The sequence below is a fragment of the Enhydra lutris genome, unplaced genomic scaffold (genome assembly GCF_002288905.1).
Source record: "Enhydra lutris kenyoni isolate GAN:26980312 unplaced genomic scaffold, ASM228890v2 scaffoldscaffold80, whole genome shotgun sequence".
Taxonomy (NCBI): Eukaryota; Metazoa; Chordata; class Mammalia; order Carnivora; family Mustelidae; genus Enhydra; species Enhydra lutris.
Genome location: NW_019154164.1, coordinates 734,033 through 758,028, shown reverse-complemented (window position 1 = coordinate 758,028; position 23,996 = coordinate 734,033). Strand labels below are relative to the sequence as shown.

General features: G+C 39.5%; 1 protein-coding gene across 6 annotated transcripts in view; it reads right to left on the bottom strand.

Moving 5' to 3' along the window:
* The window catches only part of LOC111160969 (interleukin 13 receptor subunit alpha 2), a 47,239-nt gene extending 27,418 nt beyond the window's left edge, over positions 1-19,821 (bottom strand). For 4 of the 6 annotated variants that reach the window (XM_022524381.1, XM_022524378.1, XM_022524382.1 and 1 more), the window contains exon 1: positions 19,715-19,821. The gene's annotated coding sequence lies outside the window, so the exon portion shown is untranslated. Of the gene's footprint in view, positions 1-2; positions 215-19,714 lie in introns of those variants that run through there. The other 2 variants (XM_022524379.1, XM_022524377.1) reach the window with 2 other exon arrangements.
* Between the last annotated feature and the right edge of the window lie 4,175 nt (positions 19,822-23,996).

The following is a 23,996-nucleotide window of genomic DNA, read 5'->3' as shown; positions in this document are numbered from 1 at the left end:
ACCTTACGGCTCTATTCAAGTTAAGTCACAGCTGTAAAGTAATGCAGCATCTTGAAAGGCACCACTTCTCTGGAGCTGGCAAAACAATCTCTTTTGTTCAACACCCTTCTCCCCACTACCAGATGCTCCCAAATACTTGTCAGCAAGCAAACACTGTGTACTCAAAACATTCACTTCGGGTTACTTCGTGTAACAACTTCAAAAGTAAATAATACAGTGTGCCCCACCCCCTCCAATTAAGTAAAAACAGAATACAAAATGTACCACACCAGGGGTTTTTTTGGTTTTTTTTTTTTTTTAAGATTTTACTTATTTATTTGACAGAGAGCACAAGCAGGGGGAGAGGCAGGCAGAGGGAGAGGGAGAAGCAGACTCCCTGCTGAGCAAGGAGCCAGGTGCAGCAGATCCCAGGACCCTGGGATCATGACCTGAGCCGAAGACAAATGCTTAACCGATTGAGCCACCCAGGAGTCCCACCACAGCAGGGTTTATATGACTTTGAGGTTATTCTACCAGTATATTTCTTCATGTCCATGAGGAATAAACTGCAAATTCATGAAAATATGGTATTATATTACATATAATACCATCAATTACAGTAAGGAATGCTAGGAAAACATATGAATATTTCTATCATGTATTCATTATTTAATAATTAGTTTTGAAAGCCTACTACATGCCAGGCCCTCTTCCAGGCATGAGGGATATAACAGTGTACAAGACAAAAAAAACCTGCCCTCCTAGAATTTTCTAGTATGGGACAGAGACAATAAACATATCAGATAATTATAATTTCTAATTTTGATTTTTATAAAGAAAAATAAGGCAAGATAATATGAAAGAGAGTAATGAGGGCTCCTTTTAGATAGGGTGGTCAGGGAATGTCTCTCTGAAAAAGTGGCATAAAGGACCTCAATGAAGTGAGGAAATGAATCAGGTAAAGGATTCTTGGAGAAGAGTCTCCCAGATAGAAGGAACAGTCCATTCAAAAGCCCAGAGGTGGGAATCAGCTTAGCAGTTCTAGAAGTAGCAAGACCAGTAGGATAGGAAAGGGAAAAGTTTATACCATCTCATAAAGATAGGCAGGCTGTAGACCATGGTAATGAGTTTCTCATTTATTTTAGTAAAATGGGAGACAACTGGGCAGTTGTGAGTATAGTAACACCGTGTGTGGAAGGAAAGGGTAGAAGCAATAATACAGGCTAAAGCTGATGGTGATGGGGATCAAGTTGATAGCAGTGGAGATGCTGATAGGATCTACTGATGGATTAAGTACAGACAATCAGAGGATGATGTCTCTATTTTTGTCGTGGGCAACTGGGTAATTATTTATGTAGCCTGGGGATGATGGACAAGGGATCAGCTTTTTATGTTTCAATTTAAGCTGCCTAACTAAACATCCAAAGGAGGAAGATGAATAGTTGGATATTTGACTCTGTTAGGGGAAAGAGCAGAGCTATAGATAAATATTTGACAGTCACCCATATATAGACAGTATTTAAAGACACAGGAACAACTGAAGTCCCCCGGGGTATAAAAGAAATGAAATAAAGAAAAGAGGACCAAGAACTGAGATCTGGGACCCTCCAATATATTGAGGTCAAAAAAAATGAGGATGTACCAACAAGGGAGACTAAGGAGAGGCCTGGGAGATAAGAGGAAAATCTAGAGCTTATAATGCCCTAGAAACCAAGTAAAGAAAATATTTCAAAGAGTGATAGATAATGTCAAAAGTTGCTGATTGGACAAGATGAGACCTGAAAAAAATCTAATGAATTTGGCAAATAGGAAATAGTTGGTGACATTGATAAGGGAACAGGTGGAATATCTGGAGCAAAACTCAGATGAAAGTGGGTTCAGGAAAGAATGGATGAGCCAATGGAGACAATGAGTACAGTTAACTCTGCTAAAAGTTTGCTATAAAGGAACATGGGTCCCTTTAGGGAGATCATAGGTGCTCCTGCTAGGAGGCAATCACACATTTCTTCCCTCTTAAAAACATAAATGGAGAACATCTCACATGAAGGTTTGATCCTACTTTTTCCTGGATTTTTTTTTTTTTTTAAGATTTTATTTTTTTATATGAGAGAGAGAGAGCACACCCAGAGGGTAGGGCAGAGGGAGAGAGAATCCTTCTTTTTTTTTTTTTTTAAGATTTATTTATTTTAGGGGCGCCTGGGTGGCTCAGTGGGTTAAAACCTCTGCCTTCGGCTCAGGTCATGATCCCGGGGTCCTGGGATCGAGCCCCACATCGGGTTCTCTGCTCAGCAGGGAGCCTGCTTCCTCCTCTCTCTGCCTGCCTCTCTGCCTACTTGCAAACTCTGTCTGTCAAATAAATAAATAAAATCTTAAAAAAAAAAAAAGATTTATTTATTTTAGTTCAGAGAGAGAGCGTGTGTGCACGAGCCGGGGGGATGGGCAGAGGAAGAAGGGAAGCAGATTTCCTGCTGAGTGGGGACCCTGAGGCTGGGCTCAAACTCTGGACTCTAAGATCACAACCTGAGAAGGATCCAAGAGTAGGACACTCAACCACTGAGCCACCCAGGTGCCCTGAGGGAGAAAGAACCCTTAAGCAGACTACATGCTAAGTATGGAGCCCAACTTGGGGCTCAATCTCACAACCCCGAGATTACAACCCGAGCCAAAACCAAGAGTCAGATGCACAACTTGCTGCACCACCCAAGTGTGCCTCCTTGGATTTTTGCCATACCTGTTCAGGAATGGCAGGTGTTCTTATTTGAGGGATGCAGGCCAGAGTAGTTTAGAATTGTAATATGAAAGGGTATCATACCAAGGCAGAACATTTTTTCTAGGGCAACTAGAACCTAACAAAATTTAGTTTCACCAGTGATTACTTTAACAAATAGTTTCCATCTGCTCAAATTATTTTGCAAAGCTATCGCCAACTTCTTGCATTTCTAATGAAATAATATTTTTTAAAAGTACCATTTCTCAGGCGCCTGGGTGGCTCAGTGGGTTAGGCCGCTGCCTTCGGCTCAGGTCATGATCTCAGGGTCCTGGGATCGAGTCCCGCATCGGGCTCTCTGCTCAGCCAAGAGCCTGCTTCCCTCTCTCTCTTCTCTCTCTCTCTCTCTCTGTCTGCCTCTCTGCCTACTTGTGATCTCTGTCAAATAAATAAATAAAATATTAAAAAAAAAAAAGTACCATTTCTCCAGACTATAGAACATCTTTACTTTCTATGAGCAATAAGAGATTTCATTTTTTTTCCCTCTAAATTTGTCTTTTGCAGCAAAAGTCATCAGAAACAATTTTATTTTTATAAGGCACATACAAAATTCAGCTGTTAGTCTAGAAAGATAATTGAAGATCTGAATTGAGAAATATCAGAGATTCTGGTTCCTGTCCCAATTTCAAAGTGCAAAATAGGAACATATAGTCTTTATCATATGTTGAAAACTTTGAAATTGAGGGATAACAATACAACTGGACATACTCCCAGAGTTCCAGTAAGTGCATCTCTCTAGGCAAGAGGATTTATATTCTGGGTTACAGAATATCTGAGACTCAGACCATAGATGGTAGCTAATCCATCATTTCAGGCTCTTGCTGTTTGCTTCTTCTCCCTCATGCCCCTCTGCTACCTGCTCCCATTTTCTTTTCTCTTCTGATTCTGTTTTTTTCCCTCTTTTCCTTTTTTTTTTTTAAAGGATTTTATTTATTTATTTGACAGACAGAGATCACAAGTAGGCAGAGAGGCAGGCAGAGAGAGAGGGGGAAGCAGGCTCCCCGCTGAGCAGAGATCCCAATGCGGGGCTCGATCCCAGGACCCCGGGAGCATGATCTGAGCCAAAGGCAGAGGCTTTAACCCACTGAGCCACCCAGGCGCCCCCCTCTTTTCCTTTGTCTGACTGATGTTTCTCTTTTCCATTAAGTAGAAATTAATATATTTTTGGATCACTAGCTGTCCTCATTTTTAAACACTGGAGCATTCTTTCTTGTCAATGCATTTTCATTAGTTCTTTGGCTTCAGAATAATCACTTGATCACTTAAAGATTAAACCAGTTTTTATTTATTTATTTATTTATTTATCAATATTTTTTTATTTTTTTTAAGATTTTATTTATTTACTTGACAGAGAGATCATAAGTAGGCAGAGAAGCAGGCAGAGAGAGGGGGAAGCAGGCTCCCCGCTGAGCAGAGATCCCGATGTGGGGCTCGATCCCAAGACCCTGAGATCATGACCCGAGCCAAAGGCAGAGGCCTAACCCACTGAGCCATCCAGGCGTCCCAGTTTTGTTTTTTTTTTTAATTAACATATAATGTATTATTTGTTTCAGAGGTACAGGTCTGTGATTCATCAGTCTTACACATTTCACAGCACTTACCATAGCACATACCCTCCCCAATGTCCATAGTCCAGCCATGCTATCCCTCCTACCCTCCGTCCCCTCCAGCAACCTTCAGAAGATTAAACCAATTTTGTAACCTTGTAAGCTTACTTTTTAAAAGTGCTTATGATAGGGGCGCCTGGGTGTCTTAGTCAGTTGAGCATCTGATTCCTAGTTTCATGATCAGGTTTCATGACCTGACACGATCCGGTCATGATCTCGGTTGTGAGATTGAGCCCAGCGTCAATCTCTGTGCTCAGCAGGGAGTCTGCTTGAGATTCTCTCTCCCTCTCTCTTTGCCCCCCTCCAAAATAAATAAATCTTTTTTAGAAAAGTACTTTTCTAAAGTGACCCAAAAAAGAGTTATTTTTTTACTTGTATGTAGGCAGAGATTTCTTGTTCTTCAGTGGACTTACTGCCCTTCATAAAAATGCATTCCCTTCTTTAAGAGAACTGGTTTTTATAATCATATCTGCTTAAAGGTTCGAAATCCACTTCATAATCCTAAGTGATAGGTTTGCCTACCTACCCAGTTTCTCACTGTTTTTGATAGCTGCTTTTGAGCTTCAGTGAGACAATATTTCCTAAGTGACTTTAGAGCCCTCTCATCAAAATGCAACCTCAAAATTTCTATTTTTTCAGCCTGACCTTTGACTGTTGTATTGGTGCTGACACAGTCATAGGCATCCATCCAGATCTTCATTTCACAGACATTTCCTGAGTATCCATTTTGCACTCAAGGCTACAGATACGAAAACAAGCAAGATATAGTGTTCCCTACCCTAAAGTCTACTGAGGGAGCAGTTAAAAAAAAAAAAAAATTACTACACATCTATTAGAATGGCCCAAATCTGGAACACTGACAACAACTGAGAAAGAGGATGTGGAGCAACAGGAATGACCATTCATTGCTGGTGGTAATGCAAAGTAGTACATCCAGTTTGGAAGACAGTTGGGTGATTTCTTAAAAGCTAAACACATTCTTACTATACCATCCAGCAAACATACTCATTGGTATTTACCCAAAGAAGTAAAAAACTTAGGTCTACACAAAAATCAGAGCATAGATCTTTCTAGCAGTTTTATTTTAACTACTAAAATTTAGAAGCAACCCAAGATGTCTTTCAAGTAGGTGAACAGATAAACTATGGCATATCCAGACAATAGAATATCATTTAGTGCTAAGAAGAAATGAGTTATCAAGCCATAAAAAGACATGGAAGAACCTTAAGTGCCTATTACTAAGTGAAAGAAGCCAATCTGAAAAGGCTGCATACTATGTGATTCCAATTATATGACATCCTGGAAAAGCCAAAAGTATGAAGACAATAAGCAGATCAATGGTTGCCAGGGATTGGGGTGATGAAGAGGGATGAATAGGTAGAGCAAAGGATATTTAGGGCAGCAACAACACTGTATGTGATACCATAATAGTGTATACATGCCATTATACATTTGTTTAAATACATAGAATGTACAATCATCAAGAGTAAACCTTAATGTAAGCTATGGACTTTGAGTGATAAGGACAGGTCAACATAGGCTCATCAATTGTAACAAATGAACCACAGTCATGTGGGATATTGAAAATGGGAAGGCTACACATGTGCGGGAGCAGAGGGCATATGGGAAATTTCCGTACCTTCCTTTTTATTTTCCTATGAACCTAAAGTTGCTCTAAAATTAATCTTTTAAAAATAAATTCTATAAACTTAGAGTTAAATAAATTATAATTCAAGCAAAATTAATAAAGTGTGAGCCTTCTCTCAGGCTACTGGTAGAAATACAAATTGGTATAATAATTTTTGGAGGTGGTGCAGCTAACATTACTGTTTCATAATATTCATCTTCTTCAATAGTAATGGAGCCCCCAGGGTTTAGCAGGACACATGGCCACACAAAATGGAGACTACATTTCTGAACATCTTCTCAGCTACATGTGAAATGTACTGAAGTTCTGGCCCAAGACATATAAATGGAAGTGTCATCTCCAATCTCTGGGTCATATCTTTTTTTTTTTTTTTTTAATTTAAATTCAATTTAGTAGGGTGCCTTGGTGGCTCAGTCGGTTAAGTGGCTGCTTTTGGCTCAGGTCATGATCCCAGAGTCTTGGGATCAAGCTCCACATTGGGCTCCCTGGGAGCCCACTTCTCCCTCTCCTATTCGCTTATGTTCTCTCACGCTATCTCTGTTGCTATCTCTGTCTCTTTCTTTTTCAAATAAATAAATAAATTCTTTAAAAATTAATTAATTAATTAATTAATTCAATTTCATCAACATATACTGTATTATTAGTTTCAGGGGTAGAATTTAGTGAGTCATCAGTTACATACAACACCCAGTGCTCATTCCATCACGTTCCCTCTTTAATGCCCATCATTCAGTTACCTCATTCCCCCTGCCACCACCTCTCTAGGTCTTACCTTTAAAAAGAATGAATGTTTTCTCCTCTTCCCCTTTCTTCCTTTCTCTATCCTGCTGCTTAGAATATGGTTTTGGTAGGGGCGCCTGAGTGGCTCAGTTGGTAAAGTGTCTGACTTTGGCTCAGGTCATGATCTCAGGATCCTGGGACCGAGCCCCAATGTCAGTGTCAGGCTCTGCACTCAGTGGGGAGTCTGCTTCGACCTCTGCCCCTCCCCCTGTTCATTCCCTCTCTCTCTCAAATAAATACATAAAATCTTTAAAAAATATATTTTTAAAAAAGAATATGATCTTGGTAGTGAGCCACCTTTGATCAAGTAGATGAGGGAATCATCCTAGGTGTGGTAGAACAACGAGTTAGGGGTAGCCCAGCGCTCTTAACCTGACGCAATAAAGCTGAATATTCTTCATGCAGCCTTAGATTAGCCAACTCAAGACATTCAGGTGAGAGCAAAATAAACTACTTTCTTATTTAAGCAGAACCTGTAACCTAATTAGAGGAGTATGTAGCATTGTGTATTAAAATACTTTAAAAGTTCATAACCTTTCAAGCACAAATTTCCATGAAATGAAAGATGTTTGCACTTACACAGTCCAACCCCTCGTTTTCTACATAGCCTGAGTCAAAAGCTCATTCCTGTAAAGGGCCACATTTAAACTATGTAGCACTTCCTTTGGCAAAAACCTGCAACCAGATACCTGGGGCTGGGGAGGGTGGGGACATACTTGAACCACCCCACTTGCGAATATAATCACAAAATGCTGAAGTAGAAGCTTCTTACAGTGACCAAAAAAACATTTCTTGATTCCCCCCTCTGAGGCCTTTGAAGTCCTTATAGCAACAGACAAGAGGATACAGGTGCTGGAGGACTCTATGGCCCTCTGGAGGTTCTGCTAGTAATAACTGCTCTTGTGAACCACAGCACTTCTTCCCACCACCACAAGCTGCTGCCTCGGTGTTCTGAGATGTTGTGGTGATGCACTCACATATCTTTAATCAGACCTAATTTCTCCTTTTCCAGATATTGACAGTTCACCCCACATGCTTTGGCTATTATCAGGATACCCTGGAGTTCAAGTTTACTCTCAATAAATCAGTACTGATTCCATCAACAATGTACATTGTTCTTCCTGCAAAAGTGCTAGACAAAGCAAATGGCTGATGCCATTATTAGTGATTAGTCACTGCTGGATGAGCAAAGTCAAACACGCCTAGGGGAAGGAACACTACTTGTAATAGAATTACACCTTTAGAACATGGTTTTGTCTTCCTTTACCTTAACATCCATGGGAAAGTTAGAATGACGAATACCTCCTACCCCCTAACTCCACTTCATTCCTTAGAAGTGGGTAGGGTGCTCCTCAGGAGTTCCTAGGCCCATCCCAGTCTATTGATACTTACTACCAAAACACAACAAGATATGTGTAGAAATTAGTTTCCACCATCTATCACCCTGGCTTAAAAATAAATGAGAAAACAGAGGCCAGAGAAATTGAATGATTTTCCCATAATCTCATTTCATTCTAGCTTAGGTCTTTAAGTACTGCCACTCTGTTTATTTTTCTGCTTTGCAAAGACTTGACTATTTTTTCCCAAATTCATCCATCAGATTTGGTCTTGTTTCCCTTCTTTATGTCATCTAGATTGGCTTCCCTATCCCAAAATAAATTTGCCTCTCTGCTTTTGTATCATAACTTCCTAACAAAATCCCAACCCTAAATGAATTTAACTCTCAAGTCCCCCCTGTGCCTCTCACTGAGCAGGTAAGTGCTGATGGAACAAGTCCCACGCTCAATTATTCCATGATAAAATCCTAACATTCCATTTTATATAAATCCACCCTACTACTCAAAAACATTATTATATGTCTCTGTTCAACTTCTTTTTTTTAATTAACATATTATGTAGGGGCGCCTGGGTGGCTTAGTCCTTAGGCGTCTGCCTTCAGCTCAGGTCATGAACTCAGGGTCCTGATATCAAGCACCACCGGCATCAGGCTCCCTGCTCAGTGAGGAGTCTGCTTCTCCCGCTCCCTCCTCCCCTGCTTGTGTTTCTTCTCTCACTGTCTCTTTCAAATAAATAAACAAAATCATTTTATATATATATATATATATATATAATGTATTATTTACCCCAGGGGTACAGGTCTGTGAACCATCAGGCTTACACATTTCATAGCACCCACCATAGCACATATTTTCCCCAATGTCCATAACCCAGCTACCCTATCCGTACCCCCACCCACCAGCAACCCTCAGTTTGTTTCCTGAGATTAAGAGTGCTTTATGGTTTGTCTCCCTCCCGATCCCATCTTGTTCCATTTTTTCCTTCCCTACCCCCCATAACACGCCACTTTGGCTCTCAAATTCCTCATATCAAGGAGATCATATGATAATTGTCTCTCTCTGATTGGCTTATTTCGTTCAGCCTAATACCCTCTAGTTCCATCCACATTGTTGCAAATGGCAAGGTTTTGTTTCTTTTGATGGTTGCATAGTATTCCATTATATATATGTATACCACATCTTCTTTATCCATCCATCTGTTGATGGACATCTAGGTTCTGTCCATAGATTGGCTATTGTGGGCATTGCTGCTATAAACATTTGGGTGCACGTGCCCCTTTGGATCACTACATTTGGATCTTTATGGTAAATACCCAGTAGTGCGACTGCTGGGTCATAGGGTAGCTCTATTTTTTTTTTTTTAAGATTTTATTTATTTATTTGACAGAGATCACAAATAGGCAGAGAGATAGGCAGAGACAGAGGCGGAAGCGGGCTCCCTGCTGAGTAGAGAGCCCGACATGGGGCTCGATCCCAGGACCCTGAGACCATGACCCGAGCCAAAGGCAGTGACTTAACCCACTGAGTCACCCAGGTGCCCCAGGGTAGCTCTATTTTGAATTTTTAAAGGAATCTCCATACTGTTTTCCAGAGTGGCTGTACCAGCTTGCATTCCCACCAACAGTGGAAGAGAGTTCTCCTTTCTCCACATCCTCACCAATATCTGTTATTTCCTGACTTGTTAATTTTAGCCATTTTGACTGGTGTGAAAAGCCTTTTTCTAACATCTTCAATCCTTTCCTACCCTCTCCTCCAACCTTAGCACATGACCTTACCTCTTTAAAAACAAAATTAAGTCATCAGATGGAAATTCCTTAATTTTCCTGAATCCATATTTCCCCCACATCCTCCCTTCCTTCCCTCCTACTATAATAAAGGAAGTATATTTTCTACTATTGAAGATAAAACACCTCTTGTGTGTTTTGAATTCCTACCCTGCTCAGATTATCAGAAACCTTCAATTTAATTTTTTCCTTCTCTTTAATATCTTCAACATAAATAAGATATATATATGGATATAGCCAGATACATCCCATTAGCATTCAAACATGCTCATCTCTCCCAAGGCTTAAAAAACATAAACTACCTTGCCCACATATTTGCCTCCAGCTACTGCTCCAATACTTCTTTATAACCAAGCTTCAAGAAAGAGTTGTCTATATTTACTATATTCTCCACATGCCCCCACCCACTCTTTATCACTTCATTTTCTTCTAGTTTTTTTCCTTCATCCCACAAGTCCATGACTCTCTTAAAACAGGTCTCACCAGAATAACCTTAACCTTGACCAGAATAACCAATGACCTTCATATTGCTGAATCAATAGTTTTCATTCCAATCTTGTTTCTCTCTTAGCAACATTCATCTGTTTACCACCATCCTTAAAACACTATTCTTTGGGGGGCACCTGGGTGGCTCAGTGGGTTAAAGCCTCTGCCTTTGGCTCAGGTCAAGATCCCAGGGTCCTGGGATCGAGCCCCACATCTGGCTCTCTGCTCAGCGGGGAGCCTGCTTCCTCCTCTCTCTCTCTCTGCCTGCCTCTCTGCCTACTTGTGATCTCTGTCTGTCAAAGAAATAACTAAATAAAATCTTTAAAAAAAAAAAACACTATTCTTTTGGCTTTTCTGACAACAGCTTCCCAGTTTTCCTTCTATCTCTCTGGCTACTCATTTTACTTCATTTTTAGGCTTATGCCTTATACATTAGAGTTCTTTGGTCCTCATTTCTTCTGACTCTATGTTCTCCCTAGGTAATTTTATCCATTCCTACACCTTCCATTACCATCACTATGACAAATTTAATATGACTTTCAAACGTATATCTCTTATCCAAACTAGTGCTCTAAGCTCCAGACTTATATATCTAATTGTTTTCTTAAAATCTTCACTTGGAAGTCTCAAACACACCTCAAAGGCAAAATGCCAAAAACCAAAATCATGATCTTCCATCTGAAAATGGGTCTTCTTGCCAGAGATGTAGTTTCAAGGTATAGTAGTTCCATCTTACTAGTTATCAGTGGTGTCCATTCCACAGTACAAGCCAGAAACCAGGCACCCTAGACACCTGACATTACATCTCCCATGTCCAATCCATAATCAAATTCAATTCAGTTTTCAAATATCCCTTGAAACTACTTATATCCATCTATACCCCTCCAATACTAGTCCAAACCAAATCACCATCATAATTTGCCTGGACTTACTATAATAGTTTCTTTAAAACAAAACAAAACAAAACAAAAAAAACAATCTGGGGGCACCTGGGTGGCTCAGGCTAAAAGAGTCTGCTTTCAGCTCAGGTCATGATCTCAGGGTCCTGGGATTGGGCCCCACACTGGGCTCCCTGCTCAGTGGAAAGAGGCCTGCTTCTCCCTCTCTTACTCCTCCTGCTTGTGTTCCTTCTCTCGCTGTGTCTCTCTCTGTCAAATAAATAAATAAAATCTAAAAAAAAAACTGAATTCAACTTTTAATCATCACCAATGGGCACCAGCAATCATTTTTTTAAGTAATGTCTACACCTAATATGGGGCTTGAACTCATGACCCCGAGATCAAGAGTCACATGCTCTTCCAGCCAGCGGCCCCTATAATAGCTTCTTAATACATTTCCTTGAATTTACTCTGGTCCCTGTAATTTCTACAGTCAGGGTACCTGTCTTCTGTTCTCCAAGAGCAAATCTGATTATACAACTGCCCTGTTAAAAATTCTCCATGGCTTCCTCTTTATCTTGGGACACTTGATCTTCAAGGTCCTAAACATTGTGGCATCTGACTAATTCTATAGACATTTCTTATACACTCTCCTATTTTGTGCTCTGCGCTCTCACCACAGGGCTTGTGCACATGTTGCTCCATCTGGCTGAAAAAATCATCTCGTATAGTTAATCATAAGGCCCATGAGAGTAAGAACTGCTTCTGCTTTTACATCACCATAATGCCTATTACCTAGTAGGCAGTAAGTTTTTGGTTAATAAATGAATGCACTGATATGGTTTTAAGGCTTTAAACTAGTTATCTCCAAAGGTCCTCTTATTTTGGAAAGCTGACAGACTCCTGATCCAAAATAAATTTACCAGAGCTCTGTTATGGTACCTTGATACTTCTACAACATGAGTCACCAAAGGATTCTTCTCAATAATATTTTTGAGCTATGCAAATAACAAACCAGTACTTGTCAAAGAACAGCATGTATATCTTCCCTAGAACAAGTATATCTTCCCTAGAACAGTGATAAATTCCACTTATGCAAATGACCTTAAAATATCCAGATAATCCTTCCATACGTGATTTCAAAACTGATAGACAATGTAACAGTTTTGAAATAGTTTTCTCTGTTTCAAAGAACATGAATACACATGGGAACTATGAATACTCAAAATATTAATGTAACTTATCATCACTTTCCTTTCCTCTATTTCCAGTACCAAACAGTAGTGTGACTTCTCAAGCAGTGCCCTAAAATAGAAACATAGGAGTCATCCTAGATTCTTTTTTCTCATTTATCTTCAATCACCATTTCATACACACACATACACACAATATGAAGATTCCATTCTCTAAATACCTTAGAGGTCCATCCATAATCGCTTCATCTTCACTGACACGACCCTAATCTTAGCCCTTAACATCTCTTGACTGATCAACTACAATAAGCTCCTGATGCATTTCCATCTTCTAACAGGACAGATTCATGTCATTTTCCATGCTGTAGTCAGTGTGACATTTTCAAAACACAAATATGCCCATTCAAACTCCTTCACTAACTTCACATTGCCCTACAGAATAATTTATAATAGCAGCTCATAATTCAATTGTGCTCATATTGTGCCAGCGCTTCTGAAGAGGTTTTCCTATATTAATTCACTTAATCCTCATCACAGCGTTATGAGACAGGTACTGGTGTCATCACATTTTACAAATAAGGAAACTGAGGCACAGAAACACTAAAAGATTATTGCAGGGTCTCATAGCTGGTAAGTAATGGGGCCAGATTCAGAGCCAGGCAAATGTCATTCCCAAGTTGGTGCCCTAACCTCTATGCTGTATTGCCTCTCATAAAATGAAGAATAAACTCTTTAGCATGGCAGTCAATACTTTTCATTACCTGGACCTTACCAGCACTTTCAGTCTCATTTCCTACATGTAGATCTTAAAAAGTAGGGTCTTATTTTATCTCTAAACTTTTGTCTATACAGGTCTCCCGAGACTAATATTGTTTTATCTAGCCTAGTCATGGATTACTCCTCGTCACTGAGATTTAGCTCAGGTAGCAACACTTCCCTCTCTATGCTTTCTGAGTACACCTTCTCCCAGACTAAACTGTGAATTATGTCTACACTCTCTATTGAAATACTAGGAAATGAAATTCCACAACACATTAAAAGGCACTTGCAATTTAATGAAGGGAAGAGACTCATAAACAGACAAGTATACGGCAACATATTTTGAGATAATTATTTGTATTTGTATGCTCAAAGCTTTTTTTCTTCTCCCTCTCTTTTCAAGAAGATAACCAGTCTTTTTTTTATTTTCCTTACCTCACCTAAGGGGTTTCCTCCTCCCCTGTTACCAAGACTAAAAGCAGAAGTTGTGCACACAGACTTACCCTCCTAGCTTTTGTATTGCCAAAAATCAAGCTCATAGGAGAGATTATGCTTAGGAGTGCCAATGCAAGTCTTAAGAAGACAAATGAAATTCCTTTTAGGGTACTCAGGAGGGAAAGGAACAAATACTTTTTCTTTTTAAAGACTTTATTTATTTATTTGACAGAGAAAGTGAGAGAGCACAAGCAGGGAGAGCAGTAGGCAAAGCAGGCAGAGGGAGAAGCAGGCTCCGTGCTGAGGGAGCCTGATTTGGGGCTTTGATCCAGGACCCTGGGATCATAACCTGAGCCAAAGGCAGAAGCTTAACCATCTGAGACACCCAGGCACCCCGGAAAGAACAAATACTTTAGAAAAAAAGAAGTCAAGGGTCTGGCAGAGAGAACAGCTCAGCATTCAATGGTAGCAGGCAAACCTGAAAGGAGCATCCTTGGTTGAGACAAAATAGTATCTCAAAGACTGTATCAGAGAATTGACAGAAAAGTAAAGATCAGTGACCAAAAGGGCCTCTCTAGTATTTTGGTGTTGCCTAAGGCCTCAGAATATTTGCTTAATGTGGTAGGAGGATCAAATATTAACTGAAATTGCATATCTTACTTTCTTGGCAGAACGCTGAATACAGGGTAGCTTAAAGAACATATTAAAATGCGAAATTTCTTGGATACCAAAGTTGCAGACTAACTTCATACTACCTTCAGTTATAATAAGGTGTGGTAAATTCTAAGACAGAGACAAGCACTTAGAAGCACAGAGGACAGGTACCTAAACTGGTCTGGGGAAATGAAAGTGGTCAAGTAGGAATCCTTAGAGGAAGTAGTACCTAAACTATCTCATATATCCGGAGTACATTTTTGCAGGGGCAGGGAATATGAGGGAAGGATTCCTCCTCAATGGAAACTGATTAGGAAAAAGCAGAGAAGTGAGAAAGCTTAATGAATTCAAACATCTACAAGTGGTTTGATTTGGTTGCAGTGTAAGATGTACTTAGGCATGCTTTCTGAGCCATGTTAAAAGACTCTGACTTAGTACTGATGGTAATAACTGGTATTGACAGGAAACGGTACTGAGGAAAACTACTGAAGTAGAAGATTTCAAGGAAAAGGTATTAAAACCTCAGATGCCAACAGGGATGGCATGGGGGAAAGTAAGACAAAACTGCAATGGTTTTGTTGTACTTGGAAATAAGTAAGGAATGCCTGGGTGGCTGAGTGGGTTAAGTATCTGCCTTTATCTTAGGTCATGATCCCAAGGGTCTTGTGGTCTTGATCTCTACTCAGCAGGGAGTCTGCTTCTCCCACTCCCTCTCCCTCCTCCCTGCTCATGCTCTCTCTCTTGCTATCTCTCTCTCAAATGAATAAAATCTTTTAGGAAAAAAAAAAAAAGGAAATAAGCAGTGACTTTGATAAAGGTAGTTATATGTATGGACCACTTTTTACCGAAGTTTAGTTGTATGGATTGTGCTGGTCTTGGTTGTACAGAGAAAGGTTAAGAAAAGGTATCTTGGGGTGCCTGGGTGGCTCAGTCGTTGGGCATCAGCCTTTCGTCAGGTCATGATCCCAGTGTTCCTGGGGTCAAGCCCCGCATCAGGCTCCGTGCTCACTGGAAGGCCTGCTTCTCCCTCTCCCACTCCCCCTGCTTGTGTTCCTTCTTTTGCTGTCTCTCTCTTTCTCTGTCAAATAAATAAATAAAATCTTTTAAAAAAGAAAGAAAGAAAGAAAGAAAAAAAGGTATCTCGGGGTGCCTGGATGGCTCAGTCGTTAAGCGTCTGCCTTGGGCTCAGGTCACGATCCGAGGCTCCTGGGACGGAGCCCTGCATAGGGCTCTCTGCTTAGTAGGAAACCTGTTTCTCCCTCTCCTATGCCCTCTTCTTGTGTTTCCTCTCTCTCTGTCTCTCCAATAAATAAAAATCTTTTTTTTTATTTTTAAAGATTTTATTTATTTATTTGACAGACAGAGACCACAAGTAGGCAGAGAGGCAGAGAGAGGAGGGGAAGCAGGCTCCCTGCTGAGCAGAGAACCCTATGCGGGGCTCGATCCCAGGACCCTGAGATCATGACCTGAGCCGAAGGCAGAGGCTTAACCCACTGAGCCACCCAGGTGCCCCAATAAATAAAAATCTTAAAAAAAAAAAAAAGGTATTCTTTTTTCTTTGCTGAGAAAGAGGAAGAGACTAAAAGAAGAGAAAGAGAATAATTACATAAAGAAATCCCTGAAAAAGCAAGAGGCCAGCATGTCATCTAAAACAAAAGTGGAAAAATTGAATTTGGACTGACAGAGGGCTCTGAGACAAGACAAAAGCATGGATGAAGACGAAAATTGATGTGTTTATAAAAGACAGTGAGGTTGGTGGATAAGAGGTTCAGGCACACCTGATGGCATTTATTTTCTGTGTGAAATAGGAGAAAAGCTTACCTCCTGAGAATAAATATGTAGTAGCTGAGTAGAAGGCTCAAAAGCAGAGGAGAAAGTTTGCAACAGCCACCAAGGAGGATGTAAAAGAACTGAGGAGAATCCAGAAGACTCTGAGTAAAGACATGTAGAAGGATAACCTGGCTAATACCTGTTCATTCTTCAGATTTCAGCTCAGATGTCACTTGCTGAGAGAAGTTGAAATGAGGCCCCTGTTGAAGTTGAAATGAGGCCCCCCTGCTTTATGAGCGCTATGTTTCCTTTAAAGACTTGTAATGGTTTTAATCTTATACTAATTTGTGGGATTATCAGATTAATTTCTACTCCATTAGACTATAAACTCAGTGAGATCAGGGATCATATTCATTTTGCTCACCACTATATGTATTTTGCTCAAAATGTAACCCTTAGTTTCCAATCCCTAAAATGTGAAGAATATTAATACTGTTCTGCATGACCAGAATATGGATATAGTTAGGTTAGCAACAAGCTAGAATTTAAGATATAAGGAAGTAATAACTTGAAATGGTTTATGTTGTACCCTCAGTGCCTAGCACAGTGCAAGACACATAGTAGATACTCAATACTTACCTGAATAAATGAAACAAATGTGGCAGAACACCAAGTCTCCTGAATTCCATTCCAGTGCTCTTCCCACTCTATCACAGCAACCCATACCAGATGGTCAACATATTGATTACTATAATAAGGGCCTATGCATATGCATTATTATCTCTGTTTTTTTAAAGATGTATTTATTTATGTTAGAGAGAGAGAGTGGGGGTAGGGTTGGTGGAGCAGAGGGAGAGAGAGTCTTAAGCAGGCTCCATGCTTAGCATGGAGCCTAACACGAGGCTCAATGTCACCACCTATGAGATTACAACCTGAGACGCAACTAAGAGCTGGACGCTTAACCGACTGTGCACAGGAACTCCTATCTCTGTTTTACTCAAGAAGAAGATGAGAGCTCTGAAAGATGCAGTATCATATGCAAGTTAAACAGCTAGGATGTGGTGGAATCAGAATTCAATTGCCAGTTTCTCTGGCTCTAAAATATGAGTTATTTCTTCTATTCCATGCTCCCTGCTAAGGTATTATGTGATAAAAGACTTAATCTATGAACCTTCCTAGGGACATGTGCATTTGAAAGTCCCCTCAATATCCCCACTGGCAAAGAAAAACAGAACAAACAAAACACTTCCATATCCAAAGTAGTGACTTCCATGGTAAAATCTTAGGCAAAGGGACTGAGACAGGTCAATGAAGAGAACATTTGTGGGCAGGCACCTGTCAGCCATCTCCTAAATCATCCCAGGTAGGCACCTGTAGTGTGACTGGTCATACTCTATGATCCTGGACATTATCCATCTACCCAGCATAAGTCTTGATTATAAAGTGAGAATGAAAGAAATAAATTCCAAACAGCTTATCTTCTCAGCTTTGCTTCAGTGGGACCCTAGACTAGAAGCAGCATGGAATGATGGAAACAGCATGGCTATTGCAGCCACAGAGATCTGGGCAAGACACTTCAGCTCTCTATGCCTCAATTTTCTTATCTATAAAATGAAGGCAACAATATTTGCCATCATAGGGTTTAGGAAATGATTAAATGAGATAGTGCATGTAAATGCCTGCAACATAGTGGGCATTACTCAATTGTTATTACTTGCCTTCCACTTCTTCCACATGCAACAGTCACCCCCTTTTAATTCCTCAAAGACACCCAGAAAAATACATCAAAACGAATAAGCAACCCTCTCCACCCCTACTCCTTTTGTTTAATCCTACCACTTAAATAATAGTTTTTAACAGTTCTTTTAAAAAAAAAAAAAGATTTATTTATTTATTTGAGAGACAGAGAGTATGTGAGTGGGAGGAGGGGCAGAGGAAGAGGGAGAGAGAGAAGATAAGCAGACTCCCTGCTGAGCACGGAGACCTATGCAGGGCTTGCAGGACCCAAGATCATGACCTGAGCTGAAATCAAGAGCTGGCCACTTAACAGACTGAGCCACTCAGGTGCCCCCGTTTTTAACATTTCTATTGCCTTTCACAACATGAGTCCTCATCAGGACATTTGGCTCATTTCACAATTAAAGAAACTAACATGTACAGATAAAGAAACTAAGATGAAGACCACTTAGTCCTTACTTTATTATTCTCTGCTCAAAATAATAATAATAGGAGGTGCCTGGGTGGCTCAGTCGTTAAGCACTTGCCTTCCACTCAGGTCATGATCCCAGGGTCCTGGGATTGAGCCTCACATGGGGCTCCCTGCTCAGCAGGAGCCTGCTTCTCCCTCTTCCACTCCCCCTGCTTCTGTTCCCTCTCTCACTGTCTCTGTCAAATAAATAAATAAAATCTTTTTTTTTTTTTTAAAGATTTTATTTATTTGACAGACAGAGACACGAGTAGGCAGACAGGCAGGCAGAGAGAGGGGGAAGCAGGCTCCCTGCTTAGCAGAGAGCCCGATGTGGGGCTCGATCCCAGGACTCTGGGATTATGACCTGAGCCGAAGGCAGAGGCTTTAACCCACTGAGCCACCCAGGCGCCCCAGTAAATAAAATCTTTAAAAAATAATAATTTTATGCAACTTACTTAAGTCTTAAACTCTCTAAAACATTTCATACTTTAATAAAATTTGTATCAAAAAACAGCTGCTAGGGGTGCCTGGGTGGCTCAGTGGGTTAAAGCCTCTGCCTTCAGCTCAGGTCATGATCCCAGGGTTCTGGAATCAAGCCCCATATAGAGAGCTCTCTGCTCAGCAGGGAGCCTGCTTCCCCCTTTCTCTTTCTGCCTGCCTCTCTACCTACGTGTGATCTCTGTCTGTCAAATAAATAAAATCTTAGGAAAAAAAAAAAAAAAGCTGCTAAATCCCCGGTATTCATGTCATGATTTCATATTCTCTCTTACATGTTAAACAAAGAAAATGAATCTGGAAATATCCAAAGTGAGTACAATGTGTAAAAGTGATGGTCAGATTTAAGTGTTAACTATGTATTTTTTTCAGAAGAAAACAAGCATCAAATGTATGTTAGTTCATTTCAGAACAAAAACAGTGAAAATTGGAATTTTTATTTTAATAACTCTACTATATATGTGTTTAACCATACTACACAAATAAATGAAATCATCACATACAGAAGATATGCAAGTTCCATAAATAAAATCAAACATCATATAAAATATATTAAGTCATTCATTTTAGAGGAGCTGTATGGTTATTTCTGAACAAAATAGAGAAAAGTTGCAGCAAAGTAGAGAATTCTCATTTATAGGGGGGAAAAAAAATCACATAGAAAATAATTTCAGAAAACTTAATTCTAAAATGCAATTATCCTTACCATTTCCAAAGGACCAGTTTTGCTTATAAGAGGTATGATTTTTTTATAGGAAATAAAGGCCAATAAAAGAACAACTAGAAATTAAGCAATAGTGTTATTCATATTGATTATCCAGCACCTATTAATTAGTTGCATGCAAAAAAGCAGTATTTCCTCAAATGAATATATATCATTTCAAACGATTTTTGCTATAAAAAGATTTCTAAGCCCATTTTTTATTAAAATTTTTAAAATTATTTCTAAGTTACCTTTCATTCCCACACTCCTCAGAAACTTCAGTTTCAGACTTACTGTGAGTGAATAATGTGTCCAGTTATATTCAAATTCTTCTGAAATACCACTGAAATCTGTCTCAATGAACAGCTTCTTAGATTAATGGATTTTAAATGACCTAAGAAATGAAGACTTTATGTAGGAGGAGCTCTGGTTGATCCACTGAATGTACTGTCATGAGAAAATTTGCATTCAAAGCAGGTCAGCATTCAAGGTTACATTTGTCAAAAGTTTCAGAGGAAATCACGAAGTTCATCTGAGTGATTTTCTTTCCCTTTTAATTAGTTCCTGATATGGCATTTCAGTATGCCAATATGATTTTACTATGTGACTCACCACATCGGGAATTAAAAGATAATCCAAAGGTAAGTATGTGATTGCCAGGTCTATGCTGTTTCCTCAGAGTGTACAATCCAAAGTACTTCACTGTTTTGAGTTTCAAATACCTTAAGTATGAAAAAGAGTCATAAATGGACAAGGAATCTGGAAACCTAGGTTCTACTCTAGGGTATCCCTCCCATAATCAACTAGGTGTAGGTGACCTTGGACAATTTCCTTAAATTATTTAAGACTTAGTTTCAGAAAAAATAAAATATTAAATGGAACCTCAGAAGTCATCTAGTTTAACCTTCAATTCCAAGTAAAGATTGCCTCTGCATTTCACCAAAAAGGTGGTCAGTTTCTCATATGTAAAATTAGCAGTTGGAACTAAATGATGTCCTAAGTTTCTGATTTCTAAAATCTTTGGTGCTATAATTAAAATTCATTGTCATGTATATGTTTTTTTCCTCCACTGAAAGTTTATCAAATATATTTTCATATAACCAAACAAGATTTTATTTCAGCCCAGGTAAAAGTAAATAAAGAAACTTAGATTGTCACCAAATTGTCCCTCAACCTTTAAGTCTCCAAATTGCCCCTCAACCTTTAAGTCTCCAAAGTAATTGCCATGTCCGGGAACCATGCAAAGTCATAAGAAGATGGAAACTTTGGATGCTTTTCTAAAGTATGTCAGGTACTTATTCCAAAATACAAGTAAATTGAGATTGAATCCAATCCATATAATATCACCTAATTTCCACTGGTTATAAAGTGTCTTCCTTGGTTCAGAACACAGGTTCACACTTGATAAATTCTCTCATATACCAAAGATACATTTTACAATAAATATGTGAACAAATAAAAGGCAAGGAATCTGAATGAAGAGAAGACCGTGGGTAGAGCCTTCTCTCTATCACTAACTTTATCTTTTACTCTAAGATTTTTTTTTCTTTTTTATTCACTGCATAGTCGATACTTCACCCTAAATTGAAACTGGGAGGTGGGAAGATATTGAGCATTGTTTAGGGAGTTCAGTATGTGTTTTACAGATGTCAGCTAGTTTGTCTATTTCACAATCAGTTTTTCAAAAATCATTTATCAGACCTACATGAGGAATATAACAATCAGAATTTGCTGACTTGGGGGCACCTGGGTGGCTCAGTGGGTTAAGCCTCTGCCTTCGGTTCAAGTCATGATCTCAGAGTCCTGGGGTTGAGCTCCGCATCAGGCTCTCTGTTCAACAGGGAGCCTGCTTCCCCCTCTCTCTCTGCCTGCCTCTCTTCTCACCTGTGATCTCTCTGTGCCAAATAAATAAATAAAATCTTAAAAAAAAAAATTTGCTGACATGATGGTAAGAAAAAGACCAAGATTCAAAATCTTCTTTCCTTTTCCTGTGATTGCAACTTCAATTAACTGTTTATTTATATTCTTCCATTAAAAAAACTCTCCATGAAGTTTTCTTCAAGCTTCCTGTTTTCCCCAAATCTTCTGGCCCTTGCAAACATTTCATTACCCTATACTTTATAGTTTTAATGGAAAGGTACAATTCAATGCAAGTATAATCATATCTTGGAATGATACAGTGCATTTATTCATGCTAACTTATTCATAAGCTAAATATAGGTAATAAAATACAGTTGGGAAAATTTTTAAAAAATAAAATAAAATACAGTTGAAAGCAATAATGTACCATGCCTCAGATGTTAAATTTCATTAAATATGAACTTCTATCTTGAATTTATAGCATAATCATAAAAACATAGGCAAATCTTTGCTTCATGGTGTGAAGAGAAAGAAATTAAAAAGACAATCCGAGGCACCTGGGTGGCTCAGTCGTTTAGGCATCTGACTCTTGGTGTCAGCTCAGGTCATAATTTCAGGGTCATGAGATTGAGCCCTGTGTCAAGCTCTGTGCTCAGTAAGTAATTTACTTGTCCCTCTCTCTCACCCTCTGCCCCTACCTCTCTTTGCCATACTTTCTCTCCCTCTTTCTCTCTCTCTCAAATAAATAATCTTTAAAAAAAAAAGAACTTATTTTAATATACTACAAGTCCTATTTGATGGCTTTCTACTGATATCAATAGAAGTTGCCAATGATAATTGTGTGCTTGTACCTTAGCATTCATTACTCCGCCCCAAATACATGACATGTTGCAACTCCTAATAAAGAGAATTTGGAAGTAAACCTGATTGGTGCAGAGAAAGGAGGCTAGATAAGACTAATTGGAACAGTCCCTCCCTAGCTGGAAGTTAGTCCAAAATCAAGAGACTATAAACCAACATTTGATGCAGGGCAGGGTCAGTGTCACCCAGAAGGGATGAAATGAAGAGGTACATCAAAGCCTCGGGGTGGGGAAGTTCTTCAAGATAGTGGGGATCAAGTCACATTTCTGGGAGAATTGAGCAAGATAATACAAGAAATTCTGCAAGCAATCAACATTCAGTTCTGGAAGGGGGCCAGCAGAAACTAGGCAAGAAGATTTAGGCCTGGGCCCTCCTTTCATCAGAGACACACAGAACTGAGCTTTCATAAGGGAACCAAAGTCCAATTAAACACCCAACAGCAGATGGTGGGGTAAGAAACAAAGTCTAAAGCCTGATGCTTACATAGTTTCCCAGGGGCCCAAATCAATTCTAGAAGCAAAGCACACACTAGGCTACTTCCAGACTTCTACCTGGTAAAAGAGAATGGCTCTCACTGGGCCAGAGCTGTGTAAGAACTGAGACTTCCTAGCCTGACACCATGAAGTGAAACTAGGACAGAAGAAGGGTACCCAAGTACTATCCCTGGCCTTTCCAGCAGGAACAAAGTACTTCATTTTATCGCTTCTCGGCCTTTTGGCTAAGATCAAGTGTAGTACTTCATTTTACCCACTGTCCCCCTGGGATAGCTAAGTAGATACTGTGTAGTTTTACAAATGGATATCACTCAAGTTTCAATAGGTTGTTACTTTCCAGAAGTCAAAAATTCAAGAGTAATTCAATAAAATCTAGGTGGGCCTGACACCTACCCCAGTGCTTTCCCTGCACAGTCACACTATTGCTAGAATTCTCTCTGATAACTCAGTTGCTGAACTAGTTGACTAGCAAGGATCTTGATATCTCTTTTGCTGTGTAAAGCTGTAGAACTCCTATTCTGTAAACCATCAAAACAGGAAATGGGTATTCCTGAACTGCTGCTCAAATGAAGTAATCAGCAAAGTCAGAATTTAGTGCCCCAAAGTGTTACTTCCTTTGTAAGTTTAAAAGACACTAAATAAGCAAAAACAAAACAAAACAAAATACTAAAAAAATAAAATAACCACTGACTCTTTAGTTTATGTGTACACACACACACACACACACACACACACCTCTCTTAATAAAATTCCTGGATTTGAGAACAGTTTTTAAACATTCAGGCAAATGTCAAACTTACAATGTCCAGAGAGCTTTTCTTTTCACATGACACCCCTGGAAAAGTGACCTGAAGATTACTTGGTAGGCTTGGCATATTGCACAGAAAAGCAGTGTCTTACAAAGAACAAACTCTGTGAGACAAAAGGCATCTAGACAGCCTGCTTTCCCTGAATTCCAGTCTTTTTATTCTGAAACCAACTGATTTATGAGTCTTGAATTCCCCTCCAGACTACCATAGTTTCAACAGCAGAATACCAGAGCTGAGATTCTCAGAAAACCCACATGAGCTGAAAAATACAAATAGCAACAGTATGATCCAGTCCGCAGATTAACACCAAACAGGCTTAAACACAGACCCACAGACCACAGGGGTCAGCAGTGGCAGACTCTGCTTTCCATTCACTCACATTCATTCAACCATTTACAGAGCAGCAATGTGTCAAGCACTGTGCTAGATGCTGGGGGTTCAAAGGTGAGCTTAAGACTACCTCATGTAGGTCAATTTTAGTTAAAGCTATGGAAGCTAGAAGCTACTGA